This window comes from Asparagus officinalis, chromosome 8 (genome assembly GCF_001876935.1).
Source record: "Asparagus officinalis chromosome 8, Aspof.V1, whole genome shotgun sequence".
Taxonomy (NCBI): Eukaryota; Viridiplantae; Streptophyta; class Magnoliopsida; order Asparagales; family Asparagaceae; genus Asparagus; species Asparagus officinalis.
In genome coordinates this window covers 24,746,199-24,753,841 of record NC_033801.1, presented here as the reverse complement: position 1 = coordinate 24,753,841, position 7,643 = coordinate 24,746,199, and the positions used below count along the sequence as shown (strand labels likewise).

At 34.5% G+C, this 7,643-nt stretch overlaps 1 protein-coding gene across 1 annotated transcript in view; it reads right to left on the bottom strand.

Annotated features, from left to right (window-relative positions):
- The window catches only part of LOC109821014 (UPF0496 protein 1-like), a 36,943-nt gene continuing 29,891 nt past the window's right edge, over nt 592-7,643 (bottom strand). The window contains exon 4 of the mRNA XM_020387208.1: nt 592-1,078. The gene's annotated coding sequence lies outside the window, so the exon portion shown is untranslated. The remainder of the gene's footprint in view (nt 1,079-7,643) is intronic.

The following is a 7,643-nucleotide window of genomic DNA, read 5'->3' as shown; positions in this document are numbered from 1 at the left end:
TTATACACGGTGTAAAACAAAGCAAAAGTGCTAAAATAACATTTCCTAAGATAATTAGACTTCCTAAAATAAAAAGACATTCCTAAGACATTAGACTTCCTAAAATAGGCTACTAAAATAAAAAGACTTCCTAAAATACATCCCCATTATATATGGTATGAAACCAAAAGACTTCCTAAAATAAAAAGACTACTAAAATAAAGAGACTTTCCTAAAATAAGTAGAAACCAGAATTTTTCTGTGCAGCTGAGCCTGAAGACGAATATCTTTGAACCTAAAGCTTATTTGGATCTTATAATCAAATTTATGTGTAGAGAACTTCCCGAGCTTTCCAAAATTATATTATAATAAGAATTCTATGCAGCGAGTCAAGAGATATTGTCCTCCAAAGTTGCATTTCGAAATCTATCTGAAATTACATATCTTGCTTCAATTGTCCCGCTTTCACATGATCGAATTTCTTCAAAAAAACATCAATTATTGTCTCCGCATCAATGTGACATTATAAAATCAAGCAGATGCGACAAAGACAAGGAGCTCTTGAAAAGAAAATTATTTATTTTTAAGTTTGAGGCACGTTGGTGATCCACAAGCTCAATAAGATGCTTTATTTTGTAATAGTTGATAGTTCATAAACATACTTAAATAAACATACACACAAATACTAGAGCATTCACAAAATGTACCTGTCAAAACTAATAGAATAGAATCGAAAGCAGCAAACAAACATCTCCTCCAGTCACAAACTGAGCATCCTGAACAAATCACCCGAAGTTCTATCGAAGCTGAATAATGTCTATTGGAATGATGGAAATTAAGCTGATTGTAAAATATCACCCCTCTGAAAATTTTGAAATGTGTGATCTCCGAGGCTGAAACGACCAAAGATGGAGATGTAGTTATAGGTCATTATTGATGAGTCTAGCCACTGCTGATTTGAGTTTATTGAAGATAATCACTTCATTTGTATAATCTGCATCTCTCCATTGGTGGGTTCTTGTAGCTACAATGTCACGCCCCCAAAATGCGCAGTTAATTTTGAGATGCATGACAACAACAACACGAGCACATGCTAAGCCTGCGGTGCACTCCCATATTACAATAAACTTCGTTTTAAAAGAAACTTTATTGACAAATAAAGAAGTCTCAGAGCAAAACTACATTATAACAAGTTACTCTAATGAGTCAAAAGACTCTTATTACATAAGCATTGTAGCATGACTAGTATAACTATAATTCCAACAACTCTAATGAGTCAAAAGACTCTTATTACATAAGCATTGTAGCATGACTAGTATAACTATAATTCCAACATCAAACACTCTAAAAGATTCTCTTATTACATAAGCATTGTAGCATGACTAGTATAACTATAATTCCAACATCAAACACTCTAAAAGATTCATCTCATGTTCCAAAGCTCCAAGGTTTTGATAAAGCTATCTAATTTTCATCTGAAAAAGATTGAAAAATAACGGGGTGAGTTTACACTCGGTGAGCAGAAAACTTATCATTAGCGAATCAGTCAAGTTTAAGAATTTATCCATACTAAAATTTAACTAAGCTATCGTAAAAAAGAACGATCGAGAAATGAATAATATTTGGAATAAGAGGAATTTCCAAGAATAGCATGTGACATTGTCATAAAAGAATATTCGCAAATTTAAGAAATAATACGAATGAACATTAAATACTTTTAAAACTATAATTATCGATCTAAATTCACAATTGCAAAACTTCCTCAGTTGTCAAACTAAGGGTACGAAAATTATAGCCCAGTAGCATGGGAATGCACATCAAATCACTGTAAGTCAACCCGGGGACAGAATGTACCTAGCACTACCATAGGTTGCCCGAAGGCCACTTCACTTTTGCCAAAAAAGCTACTTTAACACTGGTCGGTACATTCAATACCATAATATAGGTTTAAACAAATCACTTCACTCCATAGTACACTTCTGAGGATTTTTAACATTTAAAACACTTTTCTTTTTGCTCAAAGTATCGCTCACAATTTTTACTTAGGGCCCGTTTGTTTGCATGGAAATAATTATGAAGTAGCTGAAATAAAAGAAGTAGAGACTACTTCTGCTACTTCCAAACAAAAAAGTGTGTTTGGTTCTATGAAAAACTTACTTCCAATACTTCCTTAAATGCTTATGTGGCGCCTACGTGTCATCCTTACTTTTAAAATATTTTTTCAATTCTCAATACTCAAAAGTAGCTCGGAAGTAGTTGAAATGCATATTAATTAGGAAATAAATAAAATTTTTTATTAATATTTCCTTTATTAGTTACTTCTAACAACTTTTTATTGATGAAATTGCTCTTAATTTTAACAATTATTTTATAGTAATTTGTGACGGTCGTCGGCCACCTTTTCTTTAGGGTGAAGAGAACAGCTTGTCTATTAATTCTTTATCTAAATATCACGTTGATGTTATGATCAAAGGAGCGAGGGAGGAGGGAAATTGGAAATTCATAGGAATTTATAGTCATCCAGAGTCTCATCGTAGGCGAGAAGTAAACAATTATTTTGAAGTAATGTGGTTGAAGGATTCTTCTTGCTCTCAAGTGGCGAGGGGTCATAACGGCATGAAACTGATTGTAACGTGCTAGATCAAATTAAAGATCATGGCATGACTTTGAAATTGTGGAAGCAACATGTGTTAATTACTTCATAGTAATATTTCTAAATGTTATCAAAAAAATAGTAAATGAAGAGGAAGAAGTTCTACTTCCATTCATCTAAAAATATATGAAGCAAACAAAAAAAATGTTATTTCCACTACTTCCTACTTCATAGTTTTGAAAGTTACTTTTATAACCTAATTCTTACTTTCAATACTTCTATTATCCAAACGGGCCCTTATACGAAAAATATTATAAATTCTTAAACACATTTGCAACTTTTCTCATATCAATCTCATGAAAATAGAATATTTATGAATCTAAACGAATAGATAATTTATTTTTGTCAAATAGAACTCTTTAAAACATGGATTTTAACAGTAAATTTGAAATGATATATTTTTAATAATCTCATATACTAAACAATATTTATCTTGTAAAAGATAAATAGCTATCACATCCATATTTGTTAACAATTACTATAAATGAACATAATAACATGTCTGATCCATCATTTCTCTATACAAAAATAAAATTATCATTTACATATTATATAATAGAAAATAACTAATAAGAATAATTCTAATCACTTTAAAAGATCTTGTAACAATTTCGAGAACCGTATTCTAAGAACCTACTCCTCAATCAAACCTATAATCATACAAGATGCATAAAAACTAAAGATTCCATACTCAAACTATTTTGGGTATAAACTAATATTTCTAGTTTCTAGGGGTTTTTTCTAAAGTTTAATTCTATCCTTCTTTAAACAGAACTTGGGCCTAACAATAACTTTTCTAGTTTAGTTGGTCAAAAGGAAACTTTTTCTATTAAATAGATTTCATGTAGAAAATATCTTTCATATGTTTTGGACTTAAAATAAATTCTCAAAACTCTAAGGGGCATTGGATAATTTTCCTTTCCTCTTCTTCTTGCCTAGGGGTGTGCAACGGTCGGTTCGGTTTGGTTTTTACCAAAATTTGAACAACCGAACCAAACCGCCTATAATTCAAAACCGCACCGAACTGTTGCAAGTCGGTTCGGTGTGGTTCGGTTCGGTTTGTTCGGTTCTAACTTCATCAAAGTTATTATCAAACAAACTGTGTTAAAAAAAATATCAACAAAGTAGGAGATTATGAAGCATTAAACACTAATATAATAATATTGTTTTTAACCCATAATGATCCAGAAAAAAAGTTTAGAGTTTGAGTCTTTGACTCTTTGGGGACGGGTCGGGTAGGGTTTGAGATCAGAATGAGTAGTATTGCACTATATTCGATCGGTTCGGGTTGAAAAGTTTTCAAACCGACACGAATCGCCCTACTCATAAAACCGATTGTTTCGGGTCGGTTCGGGTCGGTTTTTTCGATTTGGACCGAACCATGCTCAGCCCTATTCTTGCCTCTACCATTTAACTGCTTATGAACCTAATGGGTTTTCTTGGGTTCGGCGGCCATAGGAGTCATCACCGGTGAAACCAACGACCGTGGATGGCCGGAGTTCCACGGATGACTCCGGCGATGGCACCGGTGGCCGGAAAAAGGTGTGAGTTTTTTTTAAATATGTATGCAAAATAAACCATAAAAAAACTAACATGTTAGAAGCTCTGATCTTTCTCCTTTTTCCCCTTCCCCGATCTCACTTCCTTTTTGTTTTTTTCGTAAACTAAAGATTTTGGGGATTTTATATTTTTTTATTTATAGCTTCTATGGCTTTTGAAAACTCCCATATTAATTGTAGTTACAACACCCAATAACTCCATTTACTACCTAGTTATGGAACTCTTAATTTTCTTAAAAAAACGGTACTTTACATACAAGATACAATATGAACAAATAAAAGTAAACATGTAATTTAAACATTCAGTTATATAGTTTGATATTAATAGGCGACCTACTTATGAAACTCGATGAAATGTATCCATTCAAATCAAATACCAGTAGGTGATTTAGCATGTGATGAAGATAGTTCAGATACATATCAAACTTCTAATTGAAAGCATCAACCTTAGCTTTAAGGATCAGTGCAGTCTTTTACTGCCTGCGTTGTTAATAATGCTCCACTAAAGTGGTTATGTATGAAGTGGCTGAATACTTGGAGTAGACGATACCAATTAAGAAGAGTAATCATGTAAATATTACAGCAGTAAGTAACAAAAAGCTAGGGAGCGTCCAAACTTTACCAAAAATGAAAAGACGCATTAAAACGAGAGACAAAACTTGGCAGCAGCTTATGTGCTTGTGCCTTGAAACTTTTGAGCACGGAAATTAACAACACAATCCTATCAGAACTCCCCATGCGATAAAGGGATATAATCAATCAAATAACAAGCAGCTTCATAAGCGTTGCAGGAACTAAATATCCATTTATTCATATTTCCAGCACATTCTTATTTGTATATTACCATCCAGAGGAGAATGAATATCATGATTTGCATTTGTGTAGCAAATGTGGGCTAGAGGATGATCTAGAGAGCTACATGTGAAGGGTTCAATCAGTAGTTATGGCCTCTCTAGATTTGTAATCCGGCACATTATATATACATTCTATTGAGTTCGCTATTTCTACAAAGGTGACGAGAAGGTATTGTTAGCCCTTATGTTTTGATGATGTTCTTACAACCACCATTATCGGTACTAATGGCTTATTGAGTGTAAATGTAGTAAACTCATTTGTCAAGCTCGTTAGTGCCATAAATGGAGGATGGATGGAATATATGCTACAACGAAGATATCCAAAGGAGGAGGAGGCCAAGAGATGAAGCAACGTTATTTCAAGAACGACAAATTCGATCAAAAGCTTCATCCGATTCAAGCTATATCAAAGCTCAAGTATATTGCTCTCTATATGAGGATATTAGCTTTCTTTTGTTTTTCTCTCTAGTGCTAGAATGTAGGCAAAGAGTTACTGAGTTTACTTGAAGCTATTGGGAATCACACACACGTTTTTAGACTTGTGCTTTTAAGCGTTTTTTCACAAAATACTATTTTTCACAAGTATGAGTACCTATTTGCAAAATTCTTTTTCCAAGCAGTTTGTTTTTAGTATTAAAAACATTTTACAAAGTTTCAGAATTTTCAGAGGTCAAATAAATATTTTGCAAATATTTCAAGTTGGTCAAAAATCAGATTTCAGAAAACAGTCGACCGAAGGCATTTTTCGGTCGACCGAAATTTCCTTCGGTCAACCGATTTTTGCCTCTGGTCAGTCGCGACTTTTTTAAACGGTCATTTACATCGTTTACTGTGCTTTCACTTCTAGTGTTTGGCACAGTCTGTGATGAGGGTCTGAAGAAGAGATTATTATCTCATTTGGGAAGATTTGTTTTTGTTTTAAAATGATTTAAACTTTTCTATATAAACCCCCTCAGACCTCTTCTTCTTCCTAAGCCCTAACGTTTGAAAAATCAGAGAGCTTTTTTTTTCTGTTTCCTGAGTAAATTTTCAAAACTCTGTTTTTCTCTCTGTTTCAAGTGTGATTCACCTCCCAGCTTCAGTATACCTTCTCTTTGCTATAAGGGCTATGTAAAGAGAGGTTCTTGTATTTCTTTCTTCTGCTGTGTGAGTGAGATCTGTGGAGATCTACTGTGAGGGAGTGTGATCTGTGAGATCAAACTGTGTAGTGAGAGAGATCTGTGGAGATCGCTGTGTAGACGAAGTTCCGGCTTCCCAACCGGGTGTGTAGTGGATTTCTCCTCGAGAGTGGGGAGCGGGGACGTAGGCCAAAGGGCCGAATCTCGTTAACACATCGCGCGTCAAGGATAACGAACTCCTAACCTTATCTCTCTTACTTTTATCGCATTTTTGTTTTGTGGTTTGCTTGTGCTGATTTTATTGCATATTAGAGCCTCTTGACCCTAATCACCCCCTCTCTAGGGTCCAACATGTATGTGTCTGACAGTTAAGTTTTCCTTGGAGTTGTGGTGTCCGATAGACTGTGCAAGTCTAACCCCGAAAATTTATATGTTATATATGTTGGGATAAACCCGGGGCCTAATAGAGCAGAATCGTAGCAATAGTAGAGCAAAAGTAGAGATAAAAAGTTGGACACACAGATTTACGTGGTTCGGCACTTGATTGCCTACGTCCACGGGCAAGGATAGAAGAATCCACTATGAGAAGAAAACTCTGGAGTTACAACTTACAATCTCTCTTTACAAGGAGATACTCTTTCTCTATTTTTTCTCTCTCACTCTTCTATAAAAGTTGTTTCTGGGATGAATTTTTCTTAAGGATTTGGAGCTTATTTATAGTGTTTTGAAAAACACTATGCACAATAAAATATTAATATTTCACTATACATTTATATTATAATAATAAAGTGGGGCCCGCTCCTTTATCCAAAGTCAAAAATAATTGCTTCACATGGGCTGCTGCTGACAATATAGAAGGTTAAAACTATAATTCTACACGTAGCTTGTAGGCCTAGTTTCTATCTATCTATATATATATATGGATGCTCTCGCTCGTAATTGTAACTTTCTCAGAAAGAAAGAAACCTAGTGTGGCTGTGGATATAGGCAAATTACCGAATCATGTAAAAACCCTCGTCTTTTGTGATTGTTTTTTCCGTCTTTGTTGTCTCTCTCTCACTTCTAGGAGATCCAATTCCTAATAGATTTCCACGTCCTCAATGCATTACTAAACAGCATTACTAAACAAATGCAATGCTTCTCAATAGAAATTTTCAGATTTTCAGGTTTTCAAATTCACGGGATGATTTCTCATGTACCTACCATGGAGGACTATTAGGTTCCCAAAACGTACTGAATAAAAAATTTAGAGTAAGCCGAATCAAAACATGAATACTTGGTTCTCCAAACCTACGTCTGCTCCCCAAGGGCCAGTAAAGTTATTCCGTCTTGCCAATTAGCTTATGGTGGCGACCAAACAAGTGTCCAATCTCTCCTTAATTCATGCAGAGATTTTCAGCTACGCTGACTTTCTCCACAGCAGAGTCAACACGTAGACTTTTTTTTATGTGGGTTTTTTTCTCTTTTTATTTTTTCCTTG